Here is a 15423-nt window from a genome sequence, read left to right on the forward strand (position 1 = left end):
TCGCGCAAAGGACATGTGCGCATGCACCGGATTTGACGTGCCCCAACGATAACGCAACAACATGGCGAAGGGGAACCTGTATGCGTGAGAACGGGAGACAGGTACACCAAACAGCGGCAGCAAATACTGAGAACACACTGTCATCACATCTCCCATCGTGTGTATATGCCGTCTTCTCCCCACAGTCTCCACGGGTGTTGCCGTGTGCGACAGTTGCACGATCTGCGAGTGCTAGATTATTCTTGGGCTCCGTCGCATAGGCTATAGAACGGTTGGTGTTGTCGCTTGGTGTCGGGCACTGGTCCACGTTCAGTTCGTTCAGTTTCCAGTCTATCGTCGCGTCGGTGAGAGGTGCGTCTGCGAGTGCTTTCTGCTGATCTGCCTTCTTGTGGGAGATAAAACACACCACGTTGCACAGCTTGCTGTGGTCAGTGGCTCGTTCTTCTTCCTTTCTTTCGACTATCGTCTCCGGTATTTTCTTCGTGTGTGTGTGTTTGTGTGTTTGGGTGCTTTTACTAAAAGTGTGATTTATGTGAATGAAATCATATTAGTGCGTCATCTATCCAGGATAATACAAGTGATAAAGTGCTGGTGTGGCGCGTCATCTGGAGCAGATTCCTTTTTCCAACGCATGCTTCAGCTTAAGAGTAAGTCTAAAATTATCATCAATTTACCAGGAATGCCACCCAGCCTGGAGCTTGTGGGAGGATGCTAGAAACACGTGCAAACACGGCGCAGGTACAAAATGGCGATTAAAGCACACATCTTTTCTGCAACAGATTAGCTACCCAGTTTCGATAACCAGCAGTGTGTAAGTGGACGTAGTGTAGAGAAAGTAGCTCTACCTCTCAATTTGAAGCGAAATTATGTGAGCTCCAGACATTGATGCGCCGTGTTTACATCCGAGAAGCATGTGCCTTGCATATAGCTATCCGCAATATTTTCATCCCATGGGTAATAAAGAGAGAAAGAGTGTGGGTGTGTGTGTGTGAGAGAGAGAGAGAAGAGAATGAGATTCGATTGTATTAAAAGATTATCGCACACGTTCCCGACGACGGGGAACAGAGTAAGCGAGGAGAACGTTGCTGAAATGAGCTAGTTGATGGGGGCTTTTAAATGAGTTGTGAAGGAGAGAGGAAAGAAGTCTTATTGCACTTGGAGAATTGTTTACAGCCATTGAGAAGTGCTCGGGAGAGGTGTGTGAAATGTCACCGTCACCTTTCACCTGCGATTTTTATCTCTCCAAATAGCAGGAAAATTCTTTGTGCATTACTTCAAAATATTGTCCAAATCACTTAAAATGTTGAAAACAGAAATTATACCAATTTTGTAACCATTTGCTACACTTTGCATGATATGATGATGGATCGTTAGCGACAAAGTGGAGCACTTCCGGCACATTATTGGCAATTCCGTCACCAGACGCCTTAATTTATGCAATTAGGCGTGTTGAACGGTTCTTTCTGGTTTGCTCCATTTTGCCATCTATCGATCAATCTTGGCGAAACATTTCACAGTTCATTACGCAAACCCATCCCATGCTCAGCGCGCGCGGTAGGCCACTCCAACGGCGACGAGATATTGGCCCCCGAGTGGGTGTCTCTGGTGTTTGTATTAATTAATTAGAACATTTTAAACCAAACATGGATGTTGAAGCATTTGGCGTAATTGGTTACGTTTCGGTGTTTTTACGCGCTTCTTCGGGTGGGAACCTAAAGGAAACACAATTGTGGGTTAGATTGTGCAACAATACTTTTCGAACAGTGTTTTTATTAATAATTCCTTGTTTGAAGAAAATGTATGACAGTGCACTCACTCAGCGGGAAGGCAAAACCCAACGTTCGTGCGTCAGGTGTTATCCCATGCCTTCCAATCTAGCAGAGTGGTGCCAGGCGCTGCTTTCAGGAGTTTGAATGATTTAATCGAGTTTTCCAAAAGTTCCAGATTCCGGTGGCATTTACGTTCGCTCTTGGTATCGTTCGGAGTTCGTTCGTGCTAATGTTTTCATGTGCATGTTTATCGAGCAGTTTGTCGATCGATCGTTCCAACCGACACGCATAAAATCAATTTCAGTATGTTATTTTCGAGATCTTCGTGAACGTAATTTGCAATCAACCTGAAAACTCTGGTCCATTGGTCGACCTCCATTTTTTTTGGTCCCAGTGGGGGTTATTCATGAAAAATTCTGTATAGATTGTTGTACCCAAATAAGCGAATGAAATCTAATCCGTAAAATGAAGAATTGAGACTCATAATGTATGCATTAAAATTAGTCCTATTGTGGAAAGCGGCAACACTAAAATAGTGCAGAATCTGTAGTTCTGTTCAGGAGGGGTCTAGTGGTAGATGCGATAACGATGTCTGCATTCACAAGGCAGGTCCGGGGATCGAATGCCATCCGAAACCTTCCCCGTCGCGTTTTATCACCCAAACGTTATATGTTGCTGAGAAAAATTGTGAGTGTCTCTTCTATGGCTGACGCGTCAACCGTGTTTGTCCTCTGTTCATGATCCAGGGGACTTCCCTAAGTCTAGAAATGGGATAACTCTTTACATCTTATCCACTATGATTTGTAAGGAATCTGATCTCGAGGGTTCAATATGTAGGATGATTTAGCCCGCAAGCCCATGGGTCACACAATTCTGTATAATATAATGAGATTTATAAGTTGAAAACGCAGTCCCTTCTTTATTTTGACGATGCAGGTGCAATAAAATGCTGTCTGTACATAAATGGTATCATACGAAACACTATCGTTAGTTGGGCACATCTCTTCGGGGCCATTGTATGAAAAATCGTTAGAATTAGTGCCTTTTTTTCGAATGCATATGTTTCTAACGATATTCAGAATCCGCCCACTTAAGGATACCAGTTCTGAAGTAGTCTGGAACTCCACTTGAGTGGCGTGAATGATTGCAATATACACAACAGCAAAAAAGTGTCCTCCATGAACAAATGGGCTAAAAAATCTTCTTCCAAATGGAACGGAATCGCTGTAATCGTTTTAACTTTACATTTTTATTTCATTCTGCGTGGTAATGATATGGCGTTTGTTTTTAATGAGACTGAACCGACCACACTCTACCCTTACGATGTAGAGAACTCTTTTTTCTCGAATTGTACGTCTATCGAAAGGGTAGCAAAGCACACACGGTAGGGGCTGTTTGCTTTTATGCGAATCAGGAAGAACTCCAAGAACCACACATATTCGCACGATTTGCTAACGGACAGACAAAGCCGTTGTCGTCACGTGTGTGTGTGTATCAATTTGTAGGCAAAACAGCTCCAAACAGTGGACCAGGGCCAGGGTAGGGAAGACCTTAAATGATTGTAAATATTCTTTTGCCATTCCGTCCGGTGTCGCTGCGCCGGCACAGTACCCCAGCTCACAGTACTGCACTTCGTATGCGGTAAAGTTGCAAACCCGGGAGCTGCAACGAATGTGTGGACGACGATGAATCAGCCCTGAACGCTCGTAACAGATTGTCTGGTGTCTCTCGCAACTCTGTAAAGGCAGTGCCAGACAAGCGACCCCTGCGGGTGCTTGATAAGTTGGGAAAGTAAATAAATATGCAAACCCCTCGGCTCTCGAGACGGGAATGGGGATCTGTTTGGTGTTGTAGTCAGCAAGTTCTGCTCGATTGCCCGTTGTGAGACAGAGAGAGAAAAAACATACACGCAAAACGCCTATATATACCTATCGCAAACTCAGTTGTTAAGTTCCTGTGATATGTTTAAATATGTACACATTTTAGACGGTTTTCGAAATAAGGTAATTCTTTGTTATAAAAACGAAAAAGAGCCTCAGTTCGATGATTTTATCTTGGTTGGTTGTTTCTCTCCCACAAAATCAACATAGGAATTCCAATCTTTCAATGCGTTTTTAAAGAAAGCGCTCTCTCGCGCGACCGTATGCAATGATGATGAGTCAGTGATCAAATATTTGCCCTTTTTCCTGGATCGATGCATAATGTAGGATACAAGACAGAAGCAACAAAAAAGCCCAGCCTTTCGGTTACACTGTTTTACCGATGCTTTTGAGGCAGAACGTTTGGTAAATGTTGTTATTTCCCCGAGGATTTGAACGTGCCAATGTCTCTAGGAAAAGCCGTAACATTCAGAACAGCCAAAAAGTGTATCCGTAGTCCGGACGACGGTCGCAAGCGCAACAGAATGTTTTTACACTGATACACAGATACAATACTCGGAGCTTGTCGGTGGGCAGTATCCCCCATGATGTATGGTAATTAGAAAAGGGGTTTGTTGAAGGCCACTCCAGCACTCGGCAACTTTTCTTGCCCATGACCGTGCTCGCCAAACCGTACGGTGCTACGTACAATCGGCATGGAACGGAAATTGGTAGAAACCGACTGAGAATTACACCAAAAACACAGCAAACTCTTTCAAGCATAGCCAACCAGCGCTACACCACCTCGGCGAAGCATAAATAATGTTGCTGGGTAAAATCATGCAAAGCAGAAGGCAGAATGAACAGAATTAAAGATATGTTGTGTGGTTGCAACGGTCGGGTGGGCCATCAAAACACTGTGGAGGTGATGAACTTTGTACAAATCTATTTGGCATTTAATTCACTGGAGGCCGATGCCGTCGATAAGTTTCAAGTTTTGCTCGTGCCAAGCAGCGAACGGCGAGCGAAGGGCTTCTCCAAAAAATCTGATGACCATCACCAACGGTTTCAATGGCTGACATTTGCGCTTTTTAGAGTGCTAATAATTAAACGGAGATTTTATGTGTTCTGGTTTTGCCCTCGGGATAATCAGGGCGTTGGTTTGTAAATCAAACCACGGTTTATAGCGGGCCATAAAAGTCGATGCTTGTCCTTGGACTCCCGTGTCAGATGTTAAGATATCATGGAGAAGTTTAAAGTTGTTTTATTAAAGCTTTCCAATCCAATCCAATACACATCATTTGAATTGGACCACATCACAGTAGACAGAAACAGCTCACAAGGACACAACAGCTGCAACAATACGCGCCAATTTGAATCGCGCGCCGTTTGCTGCTGCTGTTGCTGACAGCTGACACTAATGTGACCGCGGGATGTCACATTTTCTGCTAACCGAACACGGTATTCAACGAAGCCCGACACAGTAGATGAATCTGCTAAAGAAGTTGTTCCATGCTGAAAGCGGAAGGAATCGAGAGGAATGGAGGAAATGGAGGCGCCCGATGATTTGTCCAATTCCGAACGGTTTCGAATCCTTGTCTCAATGAGAAGTTGTGCGTCTGTTGTGTTGTGTGCCGACTGCCGACCTGACATGAGCCCCACGGTATAAGTCTTTCATCGTGACGATGAGCGGTGCTTAAGAAGGTGTGGAATGTTAAGCAATACCGACGACGCCGTCGCCGTGGTCCGGAACATCTTCCAAATCCTTCCGAATGGATTTCCCTCCATTCGAGGGAATGACGCAAGGTAATGCCTCCGATGGTGGGCGCAAGCACGATAAGCGGAAAGCCGAAAGCCGATTGTTTTTGTTTGCCCGCTTGGGGTGAAAGGGATGGTTGCGGATAGGCGGCAATGGGAGAGGTCATGGGTGCGTTGGAGATCGGGTATTTCCGTGCTAATCGCCTTATCGCTAGCGTATTTCCAGCACCGAATGAGCCCGGTCAATATGTGTAGGTAGGTCGCTGCGTTGTTCAATTCGGGTTGTGGCAAGTTTGTAACATTAAGTCATTTTGTAGAAAACTGCATTGAAATATTATTAGATATTAGCTGTATCATTGCGTTTCTCTCCCGTCTGGTCCGGTCCGGTGTCACATGTCCGGTACGAAGTGAACAATTTAAGGTTCACTGCACTTTATGCAAATTGCATCTGGAACGCATCTCGAGCGCGCTGTGGATCAATTTATGATGCAAATTAGAATTTATAATCTACTTTGGGTAGCTGGACCAACGCCGCCGACGGATCGGCGTGTCTCGTTGAACGGAGTGTCCCGCAGTCTGTGCGCTTTTCTCGTCTAAAGTGCTTCCCAAGCTCGTTGACACTATCTCTCGAGTTCGGCGCTGTTTGTCGGTGCTGTAAATATGGATGCAGGTAGCGCAAGAAGAAGGCTGGTACAAGGAAATTCCCCGGATAAACTTTTCTGCATCGTGCTTTGCAGTGGGAAGGCGAGCACAAATATTTGTCCTCCTTTGGGCGCAGCATCGATCGGGAATCATCTGCTTGAACTGGGCCGGGGCCTGAAGATGGATCTTTTCCAGTCTTTTGGTGATGGCGCCACCGCCAACAAACTCGAGTGACAAATAAATCGCCCTCGAGGATGCTCTCTCGCGCGCGCAACGAACGAAAGTTGAACGTCGACGTGATGTGATTTTCAACAATCGAGCTTTTCTCAACCTTCGAGTTCTGGTTGGCCTCTTTCTTCGGGGTGAATGTTTTGCCAAATTTTCGTCTTATATTAGATTTTTTCCTGCTGTAGTCCGTTGCATTCGTTCTAGTTTGTTATGTGTATCTGTGTCCGAAGAAGGGCGTGTTTCGGGCTTTATCTCTTTTTCCATGTCCCTAATGTATTGCGTAATGCCATTCCGTGTTCTGGTTTACACAGCGGTTCATTCTCATCTTGCCGAAAGAAAAGAATGTATAAGATATGTTTGTGATTTAGAAGCAAAAGCAGATTTTCATCTTTTTTTTATACACCTTTGGTTTGGTAGATATTGAAAGCGGTAAGAGCTGAACTTCTCTTAAGTGTCGAAAGAAAATGATCATAAAGATACATCATCGAGCGACGACATTGAGCCAGTTTTCCTACTCACTTTAGCGTAAGCGCGACAAGCGCCCCAACAAGTATTGGCTCATCACCACCGTTTTCTTGCTTCATGTTGCAATTACTTGACTACCGAGCTTTTGTAGCGATCGGTTCGAAATGCCAAAGAAGGTCGAGTGAGGTGTGTGCGCGCCAAGGAACCACCAGTAAGAGAACCATTAAATGCTTCCCAATCATACAACTTGATCGTTTGTGGTGGGCAGCGATTCGGCTCAGCTGGCCCACTGAAGAAGACGATATACTTCAAGGTTTCTCTGTTTATGAAAATCTTGGCTCTTGTTTTGTGTGTGTTTTTTTTTCTCATTCGATGATCCTTTCAGCCTATCGAGCATTTGTGGTGCGCGGTTGGAGCCTAGACTTGGGTGGGAAATTGCATCACGAGCGAACGCGTCGCGTGCACGGTTCGCTGATTTTCCATCACGAGTGTCTTTCGTCATTCGGCCAAACGAAGCACCGAATTGGAAAGGTTATCGATGGTTCAGTTTTTATTTTGTTCGACTGCCAGCAATAGCAACGAAGACGGCGGCAGCCATGTCACGGTGTGCAGTAGTACCTCCGGGAGACGAAAGTTGCTCTCTTGCAGCGGGATCACGGCTCGGCTATCCCGACGGGAAACAGCCTGTAGCATAATTCACACAATGATGTACAAATAAGAAAAACACTGCGTAGTCCCACTGACTGGGCCCATGGGGTAGGCTAAGCTGACCAAAACAGAGCCGAGAGCCATTAGCCGCTTAAGCCATCAATCATGCAGCAGATCGCTATAATGATCCCGGGAATCGGGCCAAAACGAGACCAGATCGTGACGCCGGCGATCGTCAGCTGTTGGGAGCTTTTCGGGTGACGCAATTGGAAGATTTTAATTTCGATGAATTTTGCTTTGAACTAGCCAAAAACGTATGACCGAACGATGTCGCACGAAGTATTAAGCAGAATGTATCTGTGTTGCGAATTTTCTCAGACGCAGGACAGTTTCCGGAACCCAATTTTCCCAGCTATTCCCGTGCCAAATCGAGGTGAAAAACAAGATAACGAGCCCTCGATTGTGCGGGAAAATCGTTAAACCAACAAAGACCTGTTCTGCCCTGCGCAATCTATCGGATGCTCCGTTGATAGTGTAATGCGGACGCTTTTTCCTTACGCATAGAAAAGGGCCGGCTGCTTAATGGTGTAATTGAAGTTATTATCATATCAACAGCACAACCGAGCGCGCGGCAACTTGATGTGTGTCTGCGTCCGCTCGGTAATGGTTGCTGCGTCCGCTCGGAAGAGGTTACCTCGTCTGGGCACGGGTAGATGTCCAACAACAAGTTGGCACAGTTGGTGCGCGTGTGTTAAAGAACTCATCACCTCAACACGACTGCCTCGAACCGCCAAGCGGGCTTCCCGGAAGATCAAGTTAAGGTTAATAAACGATTCTTTCGCTCTCTCTTTTTATTACACACGTACAGTAAACGCTTGGCCCAGCGCACTTGTATGCTGGCATGATTGCCCTTAAGGTAAGGGAAGAGTGCAAGCCGCTAATGTCTTGTGTGTGTGTGCCCTTCATTTCCCAATCCTATCTTCCTGCAGGTTCTTTTGTGGTGTGTATTGCTGGGGGGTAGAATTGATTCGTTGGTTGCCGCCCGACGAAGAAGGGCCGAAAGGTTCATCAACAAACCCTTGCACCGTCATCGCGATCCGCCACGGATCCATGCGCTTGGATTGAATTTACGCCTCTCGCCAGCAGTAGTATCCGCAGTTCCGAATCATTTAAAGCCCAACAGAGATCCCATCGTGTTGGTTTCCTTTCAATCTGCGCTATTAGAACTCTTGCCACGTGGGAAAAAACATCTTCTTGGACTAGTTCTTGTAGCTGGTGTGTGGAGTACGAATTACAACCACTTTGGTCCAGGCGAAGGCTTTTTCAACCTAGCGCGTGTAGGAGATTTTTTTTATAACATTACTGACTTTACTATCCGCTTAGCGGTAGTCGCGGCGGTTGTTTGTTGCTCTACTTGCATAAAGATGTAATTAACGAGGGAATGGGAAAAGAGCTGGACCTGGAAATAAAGGGAAGGAGTGAATAGAAATGGGGCTACGCTTCCACCATCACCACCCGGGGAAACTCGAAGTCTTCCCTCCTCTTGTGTCTTGGTACAGGACCGGAGAGATCTTGTTTGTCCTGGGAAGCAGAAGCACACAATGTTCTCGGGAGCTTCTGGCGCAAAACAAAGCCCACGATCCAACCGGGGGCTGGAATTGTTTTGTGAGTCATCGGTCATCGTGATACATTGAGATTAATTGCCTCGTTTCTGCTCTTTGTGACGGTGGTAAATTTTGCAATCGTAAAATGGAAATTCAGCCTCCTTTTGGGACGCTCCATGCACACCAGAGAGGAAGATTTTTGACGGATAAATGGCGCAAAATGTAGTGTTTAAAGCTCCGGGATGATTTATGTGTGATCTGTTAATTGAATATACGTTTAGTTACTGTTGCTTGAAGTTGTTGCGTCCCTAGACAAAGGAAGGTCTAGGTAGTTGCAAACGGTAGAAGCTCACCAGTGACCACAACAATAATCCTGAGCAATTTATGAAACGACCTTAGAGCTGGCAGAACATACCCCTGAACAGATACTGACGAAATGACGATATGATGAGCAAAAGATAGGTGTTATGACCGCGGAATTCCACACACAAACCCTCAATGGAAACCTTTTGCCTTTTGGTTGCAGGCGACGAAGCTTCAGTAATTCCTTGCGAGCATGGAACCATGACAATTGCGCGCCGCTGATGGTTGTCCAATTTTTTGTGTGCTCACCTTAAACCACACATACACATGGGCATGAGCATATAACATTTCAAACCCAAACCAATTCGCGCAGAATGGTGGCGCTGCTGCTCGTTCAGCAGTTTCTTTGTGTTTGGTCTGCCCCACACATTACTGCTGGCATTAGTTCTCAATCAAGGCTCAAGTTGCGAAAAGATATAGCGAGGACACGGTGGAAACGGTTTGAGCAAAAGCAGCTTATTTTCGTTGTGTCTGATGCATATCTCCGCTAGAAGAATCTCCGCTGACTGACTGTTGGAAGAGAGCTGCATTTGCAGTTCTACCCTAGCGCATTGCATCCGTCTTTTTTGGGACCTCTTATCAAGGGTTCAATGATTTGTTGATGGATCCCACGTCAAGAAGGCACGTGTCTCGTCCATAATTTCCTGTCCAGCAAACCGATAATAATGCTGTTTCCTCACTGCAATGGTGTTTGTGTGAAGCGCGATTTGTATGATGACAACATACACCTCTGTACTATTTGTTGTATCATCATTGGGTCATTGTCAAATAGAATTGAACCTCCCTAGGTTGGTACGTGTGTACTGCATACACTCGCTAAAGCGTGTCTGGCTGTGCTGCGGGTGGGGAGAGGTGGGGAAGAAGAAGGAGCAGGAGGAGGGATGGTGAAGAATGTTATCGACAGTAGCCTGGGGGGGCAGCACAATTCACCGCTCGGCCTTGTCGAGCTTTCTCACTCGGCAGATGCATCGAAGTGAAACGCTGCTAAGCGAGGAGCCAAGAGTTGTACAAGAGACGTCGACGCTATCCATCGGTATCGTGTGTGTGGCTGTTGTGTTGCATATCTTCATTTTCTGCCTTTAGCTATGCTCTTTTCTCAACCCTCCCTCTTAGGCCAGGCTAGGTGTTTTCCGGTGGTGGTGGTCATCCACCAAATAATCCTAAAAGCACAAATTCCCCAACAACGGCATACCGACGCCGTCTCATACAAACACCGCACACCGCAGAGTTTTGGAAGTATGTGGCCACAGTTGCATGCGCGGTTCGTGCAGTTTTCTTCATTCTAGCTTCTTGCCGATCGCCGATTGTGTTTGTGTAATTGGATTACTTCACTAGCCCGGACGGCGTTTGTTGTGTGGGGTGGTTTCTTTATCGAACTGCATCTATTGCACCGCGTCCAGCAGGTTGTGTCATCGCAAGGTCTGCTAGGTAGAAAGGATTCGAAAATGAATTATATCAGCACGCAGCGGCGATGCACACGACGCTGATGGCAGAAAGTTGCTTCCGGCGTCGCAGAGCTTGCTGAACGCCAAAAAAAGTTTTGAGGGTTTAATAGACAATCACGGCATTGTTGTCAAAAAAAACCCAAAACCTTATCTTGTTTTTACTCTCCTGGAGAACCCGGTATATTCAATGTGCTTTTACTGTTTTTTTTTTTTTGTATTTGCGCTTGTCGTCTCCCCATTTCTCTCCAAAAATGGGAGGATTCGCGCAGACATACAATTTCTCTTACTTATTGTGTGAGCGAGAACGAGCATGAAATCTCTCAAATTTTGCTCCCCCTCCACCAACACTCTCTCCCACTCTCCTCTTCTCATTCACTCCATCAACGCACGTTTTGTATGGCATGAAAACGCATTTTCTTTGCAACGCACCTGAGAGAGCACGTTTCGCTCTCTTACTTGCGCGCGCGCTCTCGCTCTCTCTCTCTGTCTCTCTCTTGGGGTTGGCAGGGCTCTCTCACCCACATTTGCGGGATGATGCGGGTTGCTTGGATCTCTGCAGCTCCCGGTTCATTCATTTGTTTTCTGCTGTTCGCGAGATTTAGTAGCGCGCACGGCCGCACAACACGTCCGTCGATCTCCGGGTATCGTTATTTGTGTGGTTACAGCCTGCTCTATCCAGGTCCGGTTCTGTATATTTCCCTGTTTTTTTTTTCGCATCTCGTTCCGTACGTGTCCGTGTGTGTGTTCTCTTTCGCACCTTTCTTCCTGTGGCGATTTTGGTTTTGGTTGTCTGAATCTGATTCGGTGTGCTGTGGAGAAGCTGTATCCCAATATCTCATCTGCGTGCGTGTCCAGCACCATCCCGCTATCACTCCAGTCCCGGAGTGCAGGGCTTTGTGCGTGCGTGCGTGATTGTGTGTGTGTTTGCCAGTTTTGGTGTGCAAAGGTGAGCAAAGTCTATTCACAATCTCAACAGCACTTGCATGGTGTTGGCAACCCGTCTTAGTCTGCTGCCGTCTGCCCAGAGTGTCATTTGACAGTGGTGTTTAACCCGGTGGGCTTAGTGAAGTGAGAGCAGAGTTACTGTGCCGGTACGACCTGGCGGCCATGCTCCGACCTATATACTGACAGACGGTCTTCCTAAGATTGCTATAGTGGTGCATACGCTAGTGTGTAGGATGGGTGCCTAAGTTCGCTCCAGACGTGCGTGTGTGAAAACGACTCTGCTGCGCCTTCCCATGTTGCTGTGCTGTGAAAACCCCCAACTCCCCACGAAGTGGAGGTGCCAGATAAAACACTCCTCTCCAGACCTCCACTCTTCAGCGGGTCCGTGCGATAGCGCCCCTTGTGCTATAGGGGAGAGTATTCAGCGGAAGCAAGAGAAAAAAACACACACCGCCTTACATTGTACCACTCTGCTAGATCTTTGTGCATCAGCAACAACACAACACCTTCGGCAGCATCAACACCACCCATCATCATCTTCGTCGGTGGGGAAACTAAGCGAGAGCTAAAATGTGTGAACAGGAAAGCTTTTAAAACTACCTTTGCATGCAGTGGTGTGGCTGGTGCAAAAAGCACAAGAATTTCGCTGAGATGAAGAATATATGTGAAAGGCAGGTTTTGCTCGTGTGTGTCTGAGTGTGTGTGTGTGTGTGTGTACTTTTGCGTGAATCCCACGAGGGGTCCACCAAATTTTCGAAGTCTTCTCGCTGCTCTCTGAGCCCCAGCTGCTGTCTCGCAAGAATGTGGCGCAAGGTGTGCCGTGAAAACGGACCCTAAGGGCCCCGGTGAGCTGGGAAGCTAATCAGCTGTCACTTTGGTGGAGTGAGACAGAGAGAGGGAAACGGAAAGAGAGAGAGGAGGGGACAGAGGCTGACAAAGGACAACTCATTCACGCACAACGGATGAAGCATGTTGAGGTTGCTTTGTTACTTTCGGTGATCAGAGAACCCATCGGTCAGCTAGAGATACTCTGCCGAGCAACATCCACCAACAAGCATCAGTGTTGGCTCGTATCGGCCGGAGGAGAAAGCAGCGAAGCTTGTCCATCGGTTTCCTTTCGGTGGGCCAAATCAGATGCTTGTTGGCTCCAGAAGAGGTGGAAGAAAGGAAAGGGAAGGAGGAAACAAGACGGACGGGAGGGTGTGTGTTATTGTGTAGTGTGTTTTGTTGTGTGTTACCCCGTGTTGCGTTACGATGGCGACCAGCGGAAAAGAGCTCAGAAGAAAGAAGAGTGTGGACTCTCTTGCAGTGTGTGTGTGTGTGTGTGTGTGTACATGGAGGGTTTCTCCCCTTTGTGTGTGTGTGCGTACGTGGTGCGATCGCGAATCACCCCGCCATGAAGCGCATGGTGAAAAGATCTTCGTGGCTCGCGTTGTGCTTGTTGGAGCCTCTTGCATCTCTGTCTGCATCCCGGTTGCGCAAACTTGCTTTGGCCACCCTCTGACGATCACTCCCAGAATCAAGCTTTCGATGCTTTTTTTCTACTTGTCTGTAGTACTTTTTGCCCTTCTGCCTGCCTGTACGGTAGATCGAGTTAAATTCCGGTTCCCCGTAGTCCATAAACAGGAACAAACGCGCCAGAGCTACCTTGTTGGCAGGAAATAAGTAGGCTTAGTAAATGTGTGTTTCCGTTCCCTAGCGACAGTGTTTCTAGCGTTGCTAGGTGCAGATGTACTTGAGAGAAAGGGCTCACGTTGACAGAATTAGAATGCAAAGTTGCAAATCCAAAGTCGAACAGCCGAAAAGACAGGACCGAAGCAGGCACATCCAAATCAACAGGAATGTAATAGCCAGCTTTCGGCCAGACATTCAGCCAGAGTCAACATTAATCTTTCAGACGCCCTCGATTTTTGACGGCGTCGGAATGGAAATGAGATACTCGACGTCCGCTCGAGATGCGAATTCAGGTTGATTAAGGGTTGGGTTTTTGCAGCTGCATGACCTGAATGTTTGGACAGTATATTTTGCGTTTTCTTCGTCTGTTAGCCCTTCTCTCCAGGCTGTTGCTTGTCTGTTAAATGATGCCGTCCCAAGGACAACCTTCGGTTGTTAATTTTTTTGTCTTTGGGCCCAAATATAAGCCAAACATATTGGCTAGATTTAGCTGTTACGCTATTTTTTTCTAGTTTCCCTGAACTCGATGATTTATTATGATTTCACACCAAGGCTTTTATACTATTTTGTTGCTGTTTAGGGGGCAAAGGTCTCAAGTTCTTTCTTTTCATCTCAACCTTCCTTTCGCTTTTGATGTGATTGAATTCCTCGCTTTCAATCTCCAGCCAAAAAGCTTTTAAAAAGTCATAATTGGTTTACTAATTTTGGTAATCTTTCTACAGTTGCGACACGTGTGTCGTGCAGTTTGTCTGGCTTTATCTTCACCAAATTATGCTACCCGAATGGAACGATTTTCGTATCTCGGGTTCGACCTGCAACCCCCGGAACTGGGTCATTCGACGCGACTTTTGACTCCATCTTCTCTTTCATGGATACTCTTAGGGAGGTTCTGGACGAAGTAGTTTTGTGCTCTTTGTTTGTTTGTTTTTTTATTCGTCGGTTCGACGGTTCTTTATCTAAGAGACGGTTCGCTCATCGAACATCGCCAGCATTAAAAACTTTACAACGTTCCCCAAGGCACGAACGAAGTCGCGATGTGTGCTAAAGACGGTAAAAGCGCATCGAATAGCGCGCGATTTAGTGTGGGGAATTTGGTTTTTGTTTCTGGTGGCACACAGCGCCAGAGCATTGTTCCCTGCTGGACAAATGAACGAGGAAATGGTGCAAATGACGACGAGGCAAATAATTAAAGGCAATCCAACACTTTCCGCATGCTGACTTTCCTGCCGAGGGGAGAAGTGTTTGGACCGAAATGGGAAAATTGCAATCGAAAGCGATATATCCAACTATATTCGACAGCCGCGCGAGGGAAGGCACGAAGAACAAAATCAATCGCGCACCAGTGGACAACGACGAAAGTCGATCGAATAATGAGAAAAAGCGTCACGAGAATTGGTGAAATTGTTATGCTTTCTTGCATACTGTAATTGATTTCTTTCCTATTCAAATGCAGGAAATTGTTTTACAGCCACTTGGGCGGTTTTTTGTGGAAAGTGATGCTTCCAAGTCTTTAATAAGATAATTTTGTTACTAATAGTGTTATTCTATTGCTCGAAACAAAGCTGTGCTGCAATCGTGTTTAGCATCCTTGCTGAGAAAGAAGAATCACAAATGCTAGCTTTTAAGTGCGATGCAATCGGCGTGGTGTTAATCAAACGCTTCTGGGCAACAAATGCTCCAAAAATGGAGCAATGCATTACAAGCGGCAGAATGAGGTTATGTTATTTCATAGTGTGTACTTTGTTGTTTGTTTGTGTTTACAACGGTTTTGTTTATATTTTTGTAAGATCCCAAGCAAGTATCGCAATCTCGAACAATTACCATAATTGCCACCTTCTTATAATGCGGCTTTTGCCCAACATTTTCTTTTTTCTCCATTCCAAGAGCAATTGAACACAGACGTGGAGTTTATAGTGCAGGATCTCTAGCGAAAACCACACCAAACTCACGATCACTCCTCCGATGTACAAAAACCATACGATTGAAAGATCCCCGACGCTAAACGATTTAATGACAAACACTT

The 15423-nt window shown here is 46.2% G+C and overlaps 1 protein-coding gene across 4 annotated transcripts in view; it reads left to right on the forward strand.

Annotated features, from left to right (window-relative positions):
- Positions 1 to 186: 186 nt before the first annotated feature.
- The window catches only part of LOC118514117 (protein phosphatase 1 regulatory subunit 14B), a 32230-nt gene continuing 16993 nt past the window's right edge, over positions 187 to 15423 (forward strand). The window contains exon 1 of one of the 4 annotated variants that reach the window (XM_036060694.1): positions 187 to 647. The gene's annotated coding sequence lies outside the window, so the exon portion shown is untranslated. Of the gene's footprint in view, positions 648 to 11352; positions 12272 to 15423 lie in introns of those variants that run through there. The other 3 variants (XM_036060695.1, XM_036060693.1, XM_036060696.1) reach the window with 3 other exon arrangements.

Source organism: Anopheles stephensi, chromosome 3 (assembly GCF_013141755.1).
Source record: "Anopheles stephensi strain Indian chromosome 3, UCI_ANSTEP_V1.0, whole genome shotgun sequence".
Classification (NCBI taxonomy): domain Eukaryota; kingdom Metazoa; phylum Arthropoda; class Insecta; order Diptera; family Culicidae; genus Anopheles; species Anopheles stephensi.